We start from the raw sequence: 17840 nt of genomic DNA, 5'->3' as shown, positions 1-17840 counted from the left end.
AACAGCTGACTCGCTCGAGTGTAGCCTGTTTTTGAGGGTACATGTTCGCCCAATAAAACACTAGTTTCGCCGTTCAGTTTTTCTGCTTCCTTCACCGACACTACCACGTGACAATATCAGAACGTGCGAAACTTGTTGGCCTTTTACGCTTCGAAAATGGGCATCAAAAAGAAAAGCAGAACGAGATCGCCCACTGACTTCCGTTCGTGACAAAGTTACATTGAGCAGATTGAATATAATGATACTTCTCGGATCTCTTTAGAGGGCAGGAGTGTCGTCTGCTGTGTTGGGGAGGTACTTTAGACCTCTCTCCTCAGTTAAACAAGGGTGTAATGATATCCAGCGGGAAATCGAGGCTGCTCAGGCTTCACATCTGGGCCGAGAGTCGCTCTAAAGTATTCAAACTATTTCGCGCAGATCAGAGATGACAATCTCTAGTGATAGCCTTCACTTCCAAGGTCGGAAGAAGCTGTGCGCACGTCAAAGAATAAGGAGGATTATTTTTCTTTTTCGTTTTTTTTCTCTCTCTCTGGCTTTTCCGGGCGAGATACTATGTTTGCTCAAGCCAGAAAAAATGACGTGACGCGACGTGTGTCAGTCTAACTCATCTTGCTCCACTTTTTGCCGTCGTAGGAGTTTTGCCTATACTCCGTCACTTCGCGACACACTCTAAGCAGAGCATCAGGGATTCAGGCCCCGGCTGTTGTCCCCGCGTCCATAAAGATATTGCTAGACGTGCCAGCCTGCGAGAGCATCCCCGGAAAACGAGCTTCAAAGGAGGCAGGGAGGCGTCGCTGATTGCTGCGGGAAAAGAAAAAAAAATATCAGAGACAACTCGAGCTTTCCACGGACGCTTTCCGCTGCAAGACTATGCGGCCTCGAGCGCGTAACTGGTAACACGCTGCGACAAGCACCGGGAGCTGAATATAGACGTCGGCCCGTCTCGCGAAGGGGGAGGCGTTGTCTTCGCAGCTCTGTTTCGTCAGCGGGACTGACGGCTCCGGTTTCTCGACGCCCCGCGCGGAGTGTGACAAGCGATCCGCGCGAACGGCTCGACTGCGACGCGGGCGCGTTCGCGGAGGCGACCAGAGATCGCTGTGGGTCGAAGGTGGGCGTACCGCGGAGTCGGCGAATTCGTTGGCCAACTAGCCGCACGCTGTAGTATCGAGACACGCCGGAGATTGTGGCTGTAGCGGTGGGGGTGGAGAGAGAGAGAGAGAGACAGCGACCGAAGAGGAGACAGAGGCAGGGGGAGGGGGGGGGGGGAAGGCTTTGAACGAGAAAGAGACGCACCTGACTGTGATATATAGGCATACTCTCAAAGAGAATCACGTTTCAACAGCTGCAATCTTTCAGTTCCCAGAGCGCGCCGGCGAAACAATCGACCGCCGCTTCGGGAACAAACGACATTAACAGCAGCGCGGGATTAAATCGAAACAAACAGCCATTGTTGATGTATGGGCTATGTCAATAGACCCCCCCCCCCCCCCCCCCCTACTCGACTTCTTCGTAGCGGTCCTTTACTGCCTCATTCTTTTCATTGTCCACTTGCCTCCTTTCATTTGTTTTGGCTTAGCTCCTCTCGTGGCATCGTTCTTGTCTTGACTCGTCTCGCGCTCCCACGAGAGCGGGTCACCAGATTGCTGGACGTGGCCGACTGGAACTGGTCCTGCAGGCCGGCCGGTCGACGGTCACCCCGGCGTCATGGCTCCTTCGAGGGTCCGGCCCTGGCTCGTTCACTCGCCTCGCGGGATCCGGGACGGTCCAGCACACAAGAGTCTGAGCCCCGAAATAGATGGGCTTACTTTACAACTAAGACAAACGAGGTATATTTCATCTTGCGCTACACTGTCGGCCCTTTGTGTTTTCCTTTTTCCCCGCGTTCCCGACTTTTTAAGTCATTATTCTGGGTGGCCCCTTCCCCCTTGTGTCTGTTACCGAGACGTTCGGGCGCGCTTCGTTCGCAGAGAGCCTTTTCTCGGAGTGGCCCTTGTTTTCTCGTACGATCGAAGAAGACGGGAACCAAGGTTTAAGAAAAATGAAAGAGCGCTTTTTTTTTTCGGTCTCGAGACAGTGAGTGAAGAAGCCATTTATTTTGTGTCAACGCGGCACTTTTCACTGTGTCGCGCGCACATACTCGCAGCGCTTTGTATTGTTTTAGCTGGAACTTCAAGTCTGACCAAGAGAATGAGCAGGCGCAACAGTAGAAATGCACGCCGAATGCACATGAGTTAAAATGCGTATGAAAGGCTAACTACAGAAAAAGAGGTAATTTGGTGCTGCCTTACAACCATAGCTTAAAATCCAGAAAAACAAAAACAAACAATAACATACAAGAAAAGGTACTAAATCAAAGAAATGAGAATAAAATACAAGAAAGGATAGTAATGAAGAAACAAGGGGACCGAAATGTCTATTGTTACATAGTTTTTAAGGCGAGGTCACTTGCAAATGGCTGATGTGGCCCGCGTTTAAGATCATCACGTTTACTTGAGTTATGCTATCGCGGCACTTCTGTACCAGCGGCATAAATAATCAACGTCAAGCTTTCGGCAAAACATTTTAATAGAAGACAGCAAAAAAACATGGTTACAAGGAGTAGCGAACTCAATTCACGAAAAGCAATCGCTACGATTCCTCAGTTAACAGGCGCCTTCGTGTAGCAAGTCCCGACGTATCTTCGACTTCGTTGTAATGATAATCATTATCCTAATACATCTTTACTGCAGAATGAAGGCCTCTCCCATGGATCTCCAGTTATCGCTGTCCTGCGCCAGCCAACTCCATCGTGCGCCAAAGCCACTTTGCCAGCTCCAAAACATCTTCCGCTTAAGTATATCTTCCACTGTATAGATAGGTAGGCGCCAGATTTGTGCCGATGGTTCGATTAGATATTGTCGCGGCGCAATGAAGCTAAGAGATGGTATACACGTGTAACAAAAACAGCTTGCTATTGCAGTCGAGCCAAAAGAGCACTTCTTCGTCTTCTAATCTGTGCTAGGCCGACGCACGAGGTGAAGCCTACTAAAGCTCCCAGCGTTGTCTTTGTCGTCGACATAGAAGAGACGCGGCATTTGCCGCCCTCTAAAAAGGAGCATCGCCCCGATGCTAGAGGAGGTCACGAGGTGTTGAAGAACATCGCACAGTCACTCCCTGACGTACGGTTTCATGCGTGCAGCGTCAACTTCAGGCGGGTGCTCGTGGCGCCTCGTGCAATAGGGGCTAGGTGGAACGACCTCGTAGGTGACGTCATTTAGGCGTCAAAGTACTTAATACGGCCCGAAGCATCGCCTTAACAGCTCTTCGGATAGTCGCCATCTTCGGATGGGCGTCCAATCCCACACTCTGTCACCGGTTTTGTAGGTTACTGGTCTACATGACGAGCATTGTAGCAGTCTGCGTCGTAGTTTTGCTGTTGGCAGATCCCCACAGGTGCGAATTGTCTAGCTTTTATGGCGCGTTACGTAAACGCATCTGCATCCGTGACAATGCCATCGCATTCATGTAAGAGCATTGCAACAAACATCCTCCTTACTTCTCGTCCGTGAACGAGGCTGAGCGGTGTCGTCCGTGTTGTCTTTCGCTTAGCAGTGTTGTAAGCAAACGTTGTATAAGGCAGGATCTCGTCCGAATTTTCGTGTCCTACATCCCCGTATATACAAAGCACGTCTTCAAGAATTTTGTTTAGGCGTGACCATGTTCTTAGTACAATGACTCGCTGTTAGAACACCCCTTGTGACTGCCTTTCATTTACTGCACATGCCCCCTCTTGTATATACACACACGATGTGGCAACGCAAGAAAATATTGCTGGAAATCAGTGCAGTGTATGTCGTCTCTCGCAATCCTTGTCCTTCGCGCTGTACGTCATTTTTTTTTTCATCATGAATTACCAACTATACTAGGGAAATAGGGTGTTTGCCCAAGCAACCACCCTAGTTCATTTGTAGCTATTCCTTAGATAGTCCCGTTATTACCTGCGCAACTTTCGGCTATGCAGTCTATAAATCTATAAAATTTATAAAGCCATACTGATTAACGACGTGAACGACGCGAGGCATTCCTGAATCCACCCCTTTTTAAGCAAGCCTGTTCTCTGGGTTATGTGCTTACCTGTTTCTATGCGAAATAACATCATGGTTATCTTGAGGATTTCTGTGCATTGCTTTTAGAAAAAGAAACATTTATTATTCGCGATCCATAGGCTTGCCACGAATTCTCTCCACACATCGATCTCCTCTAGTATTTCTAGAGTAGATTTCATAGTTCCAAAATGCCTGTTCTCTGGTGTGCCGTTTCACCAACGTCGCATTGAAGTCGCCCCTGATCGCAGTATGCTGAACTTTCAGCTTTCACATTGCTAATTCGACGTCCACATTTTCACCATCCCCATTTGTGCATGGATCGACACTTCCTTTTTTATTATTATTTATTCAGACTTTTTATGAAGCTTTATTACGATGACTGGTTCCCTTTCATTACTTCTGTAGAACTCATCGAGGTACTTAAGTCGGAACATGAAGGTAACAGGGCTAATACAGGTCCAAGGCAAGAAGAGACAAACACAGCGCCGTGTTTTGCTTCTCCTGTCTTGGTCCTGTTTTTAGTGTTGCTACATTGAAGTTCCAAAAATGTACCGGCCAGCCAAATTTAACGCGCAACTCAGCAATATCTTTATATGTTAGAAATCCAAGCCCGTATTCCCTTTGATCAGAAAGTCATCTGTACCAGATAACATCAGGATTCATTACGTAGCGATGTATATGCCTCAAGTTCCAGCCATGTTAAGACATGTGGCATCGCAACTAATATCTGGTAATTTGTGACTGAGCGTTGCTTAGCTACATTCATTCAACAAGGTTCACGTGTTGAACGTTGAAAGGCGCAGCTTGGAGTGGTGGCCTATCCAGATCCGAATATTATTAGTAGCCTTTGCTAAGCGACAGGTCTGACTACCGCTTTGGTTAGGTGTTCCTTAGCCAGGCCCCAAGGTTAATTGCCCGGTTCATGGTTAATGCAGCACGTGGAGCAGTAGCAGTCGTATTCCTTATCTTTCAATATTATTTCTTTTGCTTGATAACACAGCATGAGGCAGCGCTTTCACAATCCAACATAACTTGCAATGCATCTACAATACAGTACTCTGGCATCTCATTTTTTGCATAGTCTAAAATTGGGAACATACTTTTTTTCTTCTTTTGCACGAAGGTAGCGCGGACGTAAGAGTGTAATGTGTACTACTGCATCTGCTAAATGCTAAACGTTGAAAACAGCTAACCACATTCTTCCTGCTGATGCATGTTTTGCAGCAAGCTACCAAATCAAATGAACTGAGGCAGCAACAAGACAAACCAACAGGGTCCCGTGTTTGCTGTGTTGGGCCTCTGCGTTTCGTGCACAGCGCTACCTTTCGGCACAACGGGAAATGAGAAAAGTGCACGGTAGGCTTGGCAACGCAACCGGCAGTTGGAAAGTAAGGACACGCGTGGCGGCAAAGAAACAAACAAGCAATACAGCACGGCCACAGAAGGAGCGTGTATCTCGCATACCGGTGCGGCTGTAGAGAACAAACAGTCCATATGCGTGCTCCCCGGAATACGCAGCGCAATACGCTACATCCACACTCGTCAACACGCTGCACGAACAGCAAACAGAATCGATCGTCCCCACATCCTCTGATAGAGGAGAGTTACCGCAAAAAAAAAGAAGAATAAAGAAAAAAAAATAAAGGAGGCGCGTCCGCAACGTTTACCTGAACCAAGCCACCTTCTCTTACGCACCGCTTCCGCAGTTTACTCTCGCGGCCGCCTAAGGTAAACGTCGCGGCCGGCCGTTCTGTCGACACCGCTTGCGCGGTGAGCAGACAAAAAAAAAAAGAGAGGAGAGAGAGAGAGGGGGGGGAAGTACAAACAAGAACTCTCTAGGCTTAACTGAACAAGCAGTGGCACGAGCAAACTGAACCGCGCTATCCATTACCGTAGGTATAGCGCACACACACACTGGGCGTCCAATCAACGCCTCACCGCGACTCAATACTGGAAACGCCGGGCGCATGGGATGCGGCATACGGAAGAGGACGACGAAGATGAGCAGCGTAGCAAAGAGGAACGCCTAAGACTAGACGGCGGGAAGGATTGTGGCAAGAAAGCAAAAACAAGGCGGGGGGGAGGAGGAGAGAGGCCGCAGTGCCGCAACGCTATACTGTGGGTGCGCACACCCCACGGCCGCTCGGAACTCACGCCGCTGGTTCGACAGGGCAACCATGGAACCACGCTCGCTGGAGCTATACGGGCAAGCTGCTTCGGCGTCGGCGGGCAGTTGCCCGAAACGGACCGACCCTCGCTTATTTCCGTTTTATTCCCGCGGTCGCCCTTACACGCTCCGCTGGCGCACGTGGTCGCGAGCCTTCCCCAAAGAACCTCGAGCGGAAACCCCGTTCCGCGGGGGCCCCACAAAGCAGCACGGCGGCCAGCGCGTCTGCAGGGGCAACGCAAGAAGCAGGAGTAGCAAGCAGCCAAGGAAGGGACTCCCAACGCTGCCCGCATGCATTCTCAGAACGGTCCCTCGCTCTTCCTCGGAGGAGGAAACCCGGGGCCTGGGAAAAAGAAAGCGGCTCGGGCGGCGAATGCAGCATGCCGCTGCCCCTCGACGCCATCGGTGGGGGTGTGCGCTAGCGCACGCGCGTGTGGCGGTGTGTGCGGAGGCGCACAATGACCAGCGGGAGATCCGGAGGTTGGGGGCTAGGGAACGGTGTAGGGGGAGGGATTGAAGACTCGCCCCCTCCCCTCCCCCAGTGCACACCAGAGCTCGCACAAATACTAGCCGGAGACCTCATTGTCCGCTTGTCAGCGGGGGCTCAGCGGGAGTCTGAGGCGCTAACAGCACCCGCCGTCTCCGCTTCGTACCGTTTCCAGGGCTCGCGTTCGGTCCTGCTGCTATAGCACCGAGGTGCGTGTGTGTGCGCAGCGGGGTCTGAGCGCTCGTGCATCGCTCTCCGAGTCGGAGAGAGAGGAGGGATAAACAAGAAACCAGACTGGAGTGAGCAGAGAGAAAATAAATGAAAAGAAAAAAAATTGGGGGAAGACCGAAGCGACAAAGAGATGAGGGAGTTGAACAAACAAGAAACTTGGTTCTTGCGGACGCGTGGGCTCGTGGTGCCTTGTCATTTTCTTTTCTCAGATGCGGGAGAAAAGAAAGAGTACGATTTCTTCCTGTTCTTCTTCTTCCGGCTCTCTCTCTCTTCTCTTAATATTTCTTTCCTTTCTTTTTTTTTTTCTCTCCCAGCGCATCACAAATATAATCAAAGACGAGACGACTCCAACAAAAGGATCGATGCGGAAACCCCATGCCCGGAAGCCATTTCACGTAAAGCCATGCACCCCGCGGCCTTGTTTGCGCGACCCCGCCTGTGCGGCTGAGAGGAGGGGAGGGGGGTGTAGCGAGAAAGGAGGCAGCGAGACGGCAACAACGCCACACCTATAGCCCGGAGGTTCCTTCCACCTTAGGTCACTGCCTGGAATCGAACGCCGGGGCACCGGGATTCACGAAGCAGCCAAGACGCGGGAGTTATTTCGCGGCCGCGTGCTGGTGGCTTTCCTAGTTCCCGAGTCAAGGAGCCGGGCGGCTTTCCTTAATCGGATTACAGGCTGCAGTTATGCCAGTGGTCCCGGTGCTCCTCGAAACACGAGTGCTTGTCAAGGGCGTCTGCGCGTCGGTTTCGCAAGGGGAGTGGACAATAGGGCAGGATTAGCCGCTCAAAGATTCAGTTCCTTTTTTTGTGCGAGTCAGACCGATAGAGAGTTGCCACAGACTGCGTGTGTGTATATACATAGGTTTCAAGCCGCGCTTAGAGGACCTGGAAGTCTTTAACGTTTTAATAGGACGCCAAGGGGAGTTCCGCACAATCCACTACACTGGATAAAGGTTTCGCAATGTCAAGATTTTCAACGCATTGACCCATGTATGTTGACTCGAGAGGGACGTGGTGATTCTAAAGATAAGTGGGATGTATGCAGAAATCACCGTTCCCCCCGGAATACATTCTTTCGTATACACACTTACATTCGTTCGCGCTATTCATACCATGGCATCGGATGTAGTGGTGCCGTGATTTCGCTCAGCAGTTATTTGGTGACGGTTCTGGCGCTTCTGACTTAATCCTTATTTTTATACCGTGATGACTACAATCACCTGCATATTAAGTATAGCTCAGGTCATTGGATAACTTTAGATATGTTGCTTTACCTTATGAAACGGCGCCTGAGGGTATGCGGTAAATCTTTTCATCCGGCAAAGCGTCGCGGGTTTGAACAGAAGGATTACCGTATTACCGCGCGCCTGATAGCGAAACGCCCAAAGACTCCAACCCTTATCCTTGTACATATTGTACCTAAGGTAATGGACCAAATCTCGAGATGGCGCCAGAGTGAATTTCCGGATTAAATTCACCAGAGTGAAGTTCCGGATTAAATCGACAAAAGGAAAGAAAGGTGCTTGAGCTTTTCATCCTTGGCCTTATCGGAGAGAGAAAAGACGTGTGTGAAATCATCGCCTTGAAATGACCGGGTGCGACGTGATTACAGTGATGACACGTGTGGGTTCTCTACTGCATCTTTTTTTGTTTCTCTTCTTGGTTTTATTATCGATCCGTTATCGATCCGCTGTCGTTGTATAAATAATACATGCGATAAAATAAAATATTTAGTTTAAAGTGAACGCCGTGTATGTGTCTTTCTTATTCTCCGTCCCTGTCGTATTGCGCTAATCCGTGTCTATTAAGACTCCTACGTTACTTTTTCTGTGCTTATTGCCACAATTTGTTCTAAATGACAATACGTGTTGAGTTCGGTGGACTTCAGTCGCAAGTGCGAGAACTATACCGGCAATGTCGAAATATACAGAATCTACACAAGCCTGCCCATTATATATAGCTGCAATGCCACAGCTAGGCTGTGGAAGTGACTGATGCCAGCAGTTTGTTGCGTGTTTGCCTGAACGAGTGTCGCAACTTCTTTTCAATTAAACGGGCTCAATGTCATCGATGTTTCGAACACGGCCGTGTATTCGACGATACATGAGCTTCGAACATTCACGCAATGTGAACGGCGAAACGTGCACGGGGAGGTTTGCGCGTAAGGGACGCCCCGGTCGTTCGATCTGTTCTCGAATTCATGGTCATAAGTGTGTAGTGTTCCCACATAATCCAGGCGCGTCAGAAATACGCCAAGGCGGCCGAAGTATCGATGTTACATAGTAAAATCATAGTGAAATATTCTTGCGCGCACAATTGACAAGGACACAGTGAAGGGGACACACGAGCGCTTACTCACAACTATTTTATTTTCGGAAAGATACAGAACATATATACCTTAGCTATCAGCGCTGAGCATGTGCAAGAAGAGTAGTCAGTAAAACATAAACAGATTAAACACAGATTAAGAAGGTTCAACCAGTATTTAAGAAAGCGAATTCATTTTCAGTGATTACAACCGATGGTTGGCTTATGCATCTTTCAGCGCACTTTTTGATATGAAATGCTTCTGCGATTTCACGTGTTAGTTTATTATTATCTGAAAACAAAATGTCAGTGTTAAAAAATATCGGATCACAATGACATAGAATGCAGTGGTTCGACAAGTGCGAATGATTTTCTTTACCAAGGGAACGCTCATGTTCTTTTAGACGGGTGTTTATGCACCGACCGGTTTGTCCTATGTACATGCTGCCACAGGTCAATGGAAGCCGGTGTTACACCCTGATACCAAACAGCACCGACTTCCTGAAAGAAAGAAAAGAAGTTATGCATTCCAGTGACACCTGTCCTCACTTATCGGCGCCTGGCGGCAAGAGGAAAAAAGTGCGTGGGCGCAAACAAGGCGTTACGCTCGCATAACCAGACGGCGGCTCGGCAAGGGAATGCTAACAAGGGCGACCGCCGGTCACTCTCCTGGAAGGCATCTTCTCAGCATATCGCGCGCATAAAACAAGCCGAAGAAAATAAAAGAAAATCAAGTTGAAGGGGGCACGGGGAGAAAAAAAAAATATGCCGGGAAATAGTAATGCATATAAAAGAAAAGGTAGGGAGACCTAGACGAAAGCCCACGGAACAGAAAAGCGAACCAAGTCAGAAGCAGACGAAGCCCTTTGCAGAGAGACGCTAGCGCCGAGATTCCCATCCACGTCCTCATGCATCAAAGTCCCCAAAGAGACGGGAGAAAGGGAGGGGAGGGGGATGCGACGACGCTACCCAACAGTGGCGGCGCGGCCACTGCCAGAGGCAGCGTGAGGGGGCCATCGGCGAAGGCGTCGGCGGCGCGGCCCTGGCATCGAAACAAGCAAAGTCGCGCGCACGCGTGCGTGATGGCCCTTGTGAATATATCAGCCGCGGAGGAAAGGCGCGAAAATAAAAAAAAGAGGTAAGAAAGACACGTGGCAAGAAGCTCGGCCGGCTATGACGACAGCCGCGGCAGCAGCGTCGTCGGCAGGAAGGGTCTCAAAACACGCCGAGAGAGCTGCTGCTCCTCCGTCGCATACCCGCCACCGCAGAGTGCATTCGCTGTCACCCAACGCTGTAGCGGGGCAGCCATCCACGCGCGCAGCCGGGCTGACAAGGCGGCTGAAGCCCGTTCAATATATATGAGTCGCGCGGGCTCTTTGGGGAGCAGCCACTACCCCCCCCCCCCCCCTACTCGCCGCCCTCTTTTTCGACGCTTTCTTCTTGTGCGTGTACCGTGCACGTTATTCAGCTCGGACCCCGCCGGCCGCCCTCAAAGTAGTGAAGCTGGCTGGTTCTCGCTGTCTGGCTGGCTGGCCCGTCGGCAGCGAGTGGCCCGACGCGAGTCTGAATTGCGGCCCCGGGCCCGCTTCTTCTTGTTCTGCTCCTTTCTCCAACTTTTTGTCGTCACGGTTGTAGCTGTGCACGACGAAAGACCCCCCCAAAAAGGGAACGCCTGACGTCGCGAAGTTCGCGTGGCGACAAGGCCTTGCAGTCGGGGGTCGCCGGAGGAGGAAGATGAAGAATATAACAGGAGGCATTCAGGGGTCTTGCTGACTGGAGCCGAGAGAAATGGGAAGACTCGAGAAGAGGGAAGGATAAGGCGATCTAAGGAGGCATCCTTCTTTTTTTTTTTCTTTCTTTTCAGTGGCGGAGTCTCTTTCGGCGTTCGGTCATCTATCGAAACGGCGCCTTCCCGAGATTCTCACAAAAGGAAACGGCAGTCGAAAGGCGGCGCCTTTGAACGCGTCTGCATATTTCCTTTCACTCGCCTCGGGCGGGAGGAAAGGAACAGATGGAGGGAACGCGCGAGAGGGCCAATAATACGCGCAGGTAGACTCGGATACGGCCAATAATACGAACCTCCTGCCGGAAAGGGCTCCGGAAAGGGAGAGCGAGCCGGCAGCCTTGTATACGTGGGCGACAATGCCTCCGGCCATGAATGGGTCCTAGTTTTCCGGTGGGCACCCTCGGTTTGGCATGGTTTGCAAATTATATGGTCGGGAAGCCATGGCTACCCGCTTTTCAAGGGACTTCTTTGGCTATACCTCGTAGTTTCCGTATTATGACACGAGCCAGCCTTGCGGCAACTCATACTGGCCCTTTGTGGATATCATTGTTCGATGGCTTTGTCTGTTGAAAGTAGTTGGTAATAACGGGCATTCTCTACTTTTTTCTTCTAAATACTCTGATGAACTGTCCCACAGAAACGTATTCCACTATACTTTTGCTTCCATTTCTCGCTATTCCGGGCACATTGATTGTCAGAGCGTGCCAATAGGGTACTTATCCGAAACTTTATCGCAATAGTGACGCGACCCGGGGTGCAATAATGGCAACATTTGATATTGCTTTAATATTTCTATTAATGCATTTAGGTCGTTTTTCGAAATGGTACGATTCGAAGTGAGGAAAACCTACGCCTAATGTGTAAAAAGATTCGGAAAAAAAAAAGATCGATTCATAATCGACCAGATGGGGCAACATATATTACAACTGATAAAAGATGCATAAAGGTATTAAATTCTATTCATGAATTTGGTGATCCTTTTGGTCATTTATGAATTTGATCCACAAATCTGAAACATTGGGGCCACCCGTTTGAACAAGTATTCGAGCAGAGTGAAACAAAGAACGAGACTTTCTGTGTGCGAGCATCATTGTATTGTTCATGCAAGACTGTGGAATTGCACCATTTTCAAGTGATGCGCATGGTTTTAGGACCGGCCGATGCAAATCCTTCGACGAGGTCCTGATCGGATCAGGAGACACGAGGGCAGTTGAGTGTAATTATACGATCTCGCTGATTTTTCTACCCCCCCCCCTTTTTTTTTTGCGACGGCGTCTCAGTGATAAATTGGGTCTAAAGTATGTGCATGATATACACTCCTATAGAAAAGCTGGAAAAATGAGACAGTTTTACTTGATATTTAGTGGATTAACATCTATTCTGTCGGGAAAAGATTATCGTTCATTTTCTTTAAGAAATATCGCCTTATGTAAGGTTTCTTTCTTTATACTGGCTTCCTTCGGTGTGTGTCCGACATATCCCTGGCAAAGAGCACAAACAGAATACAATTCTTTTTATAAAACGCGAACAGCCAGCGATGCTCAGCTAATTCTCTCTAAGCCGGAAGTAAGCCTTAAGCATTATACGTATGCGCTGCTCTTTAGGTTATAGCTTCAGGTCTGCGCATGATATTTATATTCGAATACGCGCGTTAATAAAATTGAACTTGTTCAGTTTGAAGTCGCCTAATTTATTAATCCCACCTATGAAAAGCACCATTGAACTGTCTTCACATGCTTCCCGTCGCAGACTTCGTGCATTGTCCTTGTTCTATATATTATCACACTACGCAGCTATCTCAAAGTAGTTTCTCCATCTCCTTATGTTTTTCTTCGAGCATCAATTTAGTAATAAGGTCTGCATTGATATGTGTCGGGGAAAAGCCGACCTACAGACATTTCTTCCAGGGTTTTCGAAGGATTTCAACAGCCTTTTCGGATGAACCACATCCAACCAGGACGATGTTCGCTTTCGCGTATTACTAGCTAACATTATATAAACGAGAAATTTCCCTTAATACCATATTTCTAATCTGTACCACTAGCCTTTACGATACATTTGAGACTCCACAGGGTACCTTTACAAATGAAAGGCAGCAATAGCAGGGAGGCCATTGCTGGCCCAATGCCCAATTTAGGGCTCCCTTGGCCCAGTGTATATTCAATCTGGCCCCACGTTCGGTACACAATGGCCTTGCTTTCTGTGTCACTGGGAGGGTGCGCATCTGCCGTACTCATAGCTACTGGTCCTTAGCGGAGCAGACAGCTAGCGGCAGAAGCATTGAAATGTCTATATTTTCACTATGGCTCAGTGTGATCAACAGACCTCTATGTGCACCTTTATACTATATTTTTATATGTAATCTACTTTTCTTGCTATTGCTTATGGGCTCGTTCGCGTGTCCACACCTTTATTACTGCTCCTTATTGGAGCAGACAGCTAGCGGCAAAAGCATTGAAATGTCTATATTTTCACTATGGCTCAGTGTGATCAACAGACCTCTATGCACACATTTATACTACATTTTGATATGTAATCTACTTTTCTTGCTATTGCTTATGGGCTCGTTCGCGTGTCCACACCTTTATCACTGCTTCCTCCCTGCTTGATAATTACCCTACTTTTGTAACTAAGTATACGAGGTCCCCATGCCAGCCCCATAAGAATAAAGTTCGTGCCGAGATTTGCTATAATTTGACACAAGAAAGGAAAAAGGGGAGAGCGGCCGGGAAAAGCTCTCGGCGATTAAAGCAAGATACTTGGATATTTTTTTTTCAGCTTTCGCAATATCTACGTACCCTTTCGCATTTCAATAAAATATAATTAATGAGCGTACATAAGTATAAACAGCAGAGTCGTTCGTTGCTTTTTCGTTCCGGCATGAACGGAGGCCGTGATGATGTGCAATTCGTCACACCAATTGATATTCTGAAGTTGAGTAGTCACGGCGAAGAAACAAGTACTGCCACAATGGTGAGTTCAGGATCTAACTCATAGTTGGGAGCAATTGCGCCCAAAAAATAGAGCAACACTCCAAGCATGGCGAGCGCGGCCAGCACATTCGTCTATACTCTCGTCTGGCGAGTCGAATCAGCCCGCCGTTTATAATGGTTCACCGTACACCACAGAGTAATCGCCTGCGGTGGCTCACACGCATGACATTCACGACGCGAGCACAATGAGATGGGACACGCTTAATTTACTATATAATATTCACGACAACGTTCAACGAAGTCCGGATACTGTTTAGATAGGCGCGTCCTGTGCCGAGCCAGAACGTGGTGATTGTGACATCCCGGTTAAAACGAACTCCGGACAACAAGCAAAACCGGAGAAACGATGATTTCCTCGGGGGCCAAAAGCGCTCAAGAGGAGCTAGTTCTAACTTTTAATGTGACTCTTATTGTGTTCTCTTAAAAAAAAAATTCTTGGCGTTCCTTGGTATTTTCTCCTTAAAACAGGGAAGTCGTAGCTCTGGTTAGCGATAAGCAATGTGGCAGGGCCTTATTTGGCACGGAGAAGAAGAAGACAACAGAAGGAAACAAGCAGACCAACAAAAATTTGAAACGACTTTCTCAAAGCGAGTAAGAAAGCCCGGACAAATTGCACATATGGCGGAGCTATGCCAGCCGCTCTTGCAACGGTGAGCGCATTCAGAAACCTCAGGGGGGCTCAAACCCCCCGCGGCGACAACCTTTGACCCGCGGCTGCCGCTGGGCTCGACTGCAGCCCTTCTGTGGCGCCGGTGGTTTTCTTTGGCTGTGTGGTCCCGGAAAGGGGAAAAAAAAAGGAATGACGACGGTGTGAGCGCGGTAGCATCAACCACACCCACCTACCCCAAAAGGGGCGAAGGCTGCCTTCTCAGCTGCTTTGTGCCAAGTCAACGTAGCGCGAAATCAGCACCGTCGAAGGACCCCCGAAAAGAATAACATCTTTGGCGGCACGGACATCGCGAGAGAGGAGGAAAAGAAGCAAAGGGGGAGGGGGTTCACATCACGGTGTCAATTCAGACATTGTCACCGCGCGGAGCGCCCACCAGAACGAGACGGCCCAGAAAGGGATGCTACGAGGGGCGCGAGAGAATGAATTGGGAGCCGTAAAAAACGTCGCAGGAATGGGAGCGCGGATGCGTAAAAAAGAAAAGAAAAGGGAAAAAAAAACACGGCCTAAACGTTCGTGTTTGTTCACGCCTGCCTGAATCTTTGAAGTTAGGGCAGTGTGTAGAGGTGTACGCAAGTCAGTGGTTGCGGCTTTTCTTGTTTTCTTTTGCGTAGTTCTTTTTTAACTTTCGCCATTAGTTTGGAAAGTAGATTGCCATCGTGCTATGAACTCACACAGACAATTTCCGTTTCATTTTTTAAAAATGAAATCTTATTCAGAATCTAGAAATTCAGTACTTTACGTATTGCGATGAAAAACTGCAACCATGAGGTTCAGGCTTCTCTGAAAAATTGTGACGCAAAATTGGCGACTTAGCGAATCTCAGAAGCTGCCTTGTTCATCCCAGTCGTCATCAACTCACCGAAGTACATTGTATGCCAAATTCAGAGACCTTTTCCATACTATTGTGCTGCGTCTGCCGAACCCGCGATATGCACATAAGTATCTGCTGTCATAACTCCATGTAATATTGCCGAGCTGTTGAGGCCCTTTACTTTCCCTTTGCACCTATTGACATGGTATAAGGAGATGTTGACGCACAATTTAAGACACCGGCTACTCCTTAGCTCTTGAATGGGTCTATAGTCTACAACACACAGGGTTCAAGATACGTATCAAACAACGTTTCTATACAAGCACCAGAAACTGTCAGCCAACGTTTTCACAGTAACGTATATGACGTAAGAAATATATGGTACATATAATATGCAAGTTAAATGAATTTAAAGTTCTGTAGAAGAAATTCTCAAAAATGCAAATGATACTGTCACCTAATTATACAGACTCTAGTCAGCGGGTGGTACCTATATCGTGTAAATGCATTATCACATATAGTCACAACAGAACAGTCAACATAACATAATCCAGAAACACATACATATACACAGCGACATTGAAATAAAAGGAACATTAAAAGCGTTAATAACAGCCAACAATGACGCTGTCTTCGAGAAAAGTATTTAACGCTTTTAAAGCGCTCTTCTGCAAGGCCGTTGCTGGCCAAGCACCCAAAAATTTATTTAAATTGAAAGGACTGCGGTCTAATGTAATTAGGGTTGATTTAAGTAGCCGTCTTGCTGTGTCGTGATGTGGGCAATCTAGAGGGAGGTGATGTATATCTTCACCTACAAATCCACAATCACATTCGGGGCTTTCCGCACGGCCAATTCTATGTAAGGAATGTTTTGTGTATGTAGTGTCTAGCGTTATTAGATGAATAATGGTTTCCATATTACTGTCTAATGACAATAAAAATTTGAATTCAATAAATGGATCAATAATATACAAATCCGAGCTCTTAGAATTCTGGTCAAACCACGTATTTCCACTCATTTTGAAAGACGTTGTCCTTATAATCATTCTTGATATTCATTCTTTGATATTGGCAGCAGAACCATATCATCTTTGAGGTGTGCTTGTCGTGCTGCTTCATCGGCTGCTGTGTTGCCAGAAATGTGACAATTCCCTGGTATCCACTGGAACGCTATGTCATGCTTCGCTTGGCTTGCGTTTGTGAGGACTTTAAGTGCTTCTTACATGATACTATCACTGATTGTTTTTCTTTTTGTCCTGCAGAGTGATGTTAAAGCCACTAGTGAATCGCTAAACATTACCTACTTTACGAGATCTTATTTTACGAGATAACTTAAGGATTCTTGTTTATTGAAGTGCGGTATAATGAACGCTGAAGTTGAAGAGATTGCTGTACTGGAACCATCTGTATAAACGTCTCTCTATCCTCAATACCACATATATATCTGGTAAAGTGCTAGTTGTTGAGCAGTTGAATCGACATGTCTCTTTTTCTGAATATCCCGTCTACTGAGAATTTGATTTTTGGGTGTGTAAGCAGCCATGGAGGACATTCCATATCTGAATTCCAAAATTCATTTCTTGGCAATATATGAATATTTTGTCGAATTTCCTTATGAACATAACTTCTATCCAGTTTCATTATGTACAGAGCCAATGGTTTGGTTTTATGCTGTGTTTGAAGACAGGAATAATGTCGGCATGTTTCTCTAGTTCTCATAACGGGAAATGGGGATTCGGGAGCCTCATATATTACAAGAGAGCTAGAAGTCGCTCGTGGAACTCCTAGACCTATTCGTAGTCCTCTAGTTAAATGTATTTGAAGTCGCTCTTCTGACGTCTGGGAAAGTCCGTGTAAGATGGGCGCGGAAAACCCTCTTAGTCAATGAGGCAAAATAAGGTAGACTCATCGCATAGGTGGAGTAGCTTGTTCTTTGCTCTCGACTTAAGCCAATGGTCCGTAGACCACTTCAACACGACTAGTACCTGAGCAACGACTTTTGCTTACTTTCCCGTCCAGCAAATAAAGATATCCAATCGATATCAGACTGACAAAACTATTAGCCTTATTTGAATATCCCCGGATACAATATGAACAGCAATCCCTTATCACTCTTTCCTTGCAATAATAATATAAGGGTATGGTGTTCGATTGCTGCCATTTCACCAAATCCTCCAATCTAATGCAACACTTTTCCCGAATTTTCTTTTGCCAACAGTATGAAGGAAAATACGTCACCTACAACTCGACACTTCTGCAGTAAGTCAGCGTACGTGTCAGATGTCAGCACTTTGTATTGCGAA

The 17840-nt window shown here is 47.6% G+C and overlaps 1 long non-coding RNA gene across 2 annotated transcripts in view; it reads right to left on the bottom strand.

Annotated features, from left to right (window-relative positions):
- Positions 1-17840, bottom strand: part of LOC135915409 (uncharacterized) — a 66053-nt gene that overhangs the window by 16431 nt on the left and 31782 nt on the right. For both annotated transcript variants that reach the window (XR_011513865.1, XR_011513864.1), the window contains exon 2: positions 1553-1779. This is a non-coding gene — a long non-coding RNA (uncharacterized lncRNA). The remainder of the gene's footprint in view (positions 1-1552; positions 1780-17840) is intronic.

Source organism: Dermacentor albipictus, chromosome 4, assembly GCF_038994185.2.
Source record: "Dermacentor albipictus isolate Rhodes 1998 colony chromosome 4, USDA_Dalb.pri_finalv2, whole genome shotgun sequence".
Classification (NCBI taxonomy): Eukaryota; Metazoa; Arthropoda; class Arachnida; order Ixodida; family Ixodidae; genus Dermacentor; species Dermacentor albipictus.
This window is presented reverse-complemented; position numbering and strand designations above follow the sequence as displayed.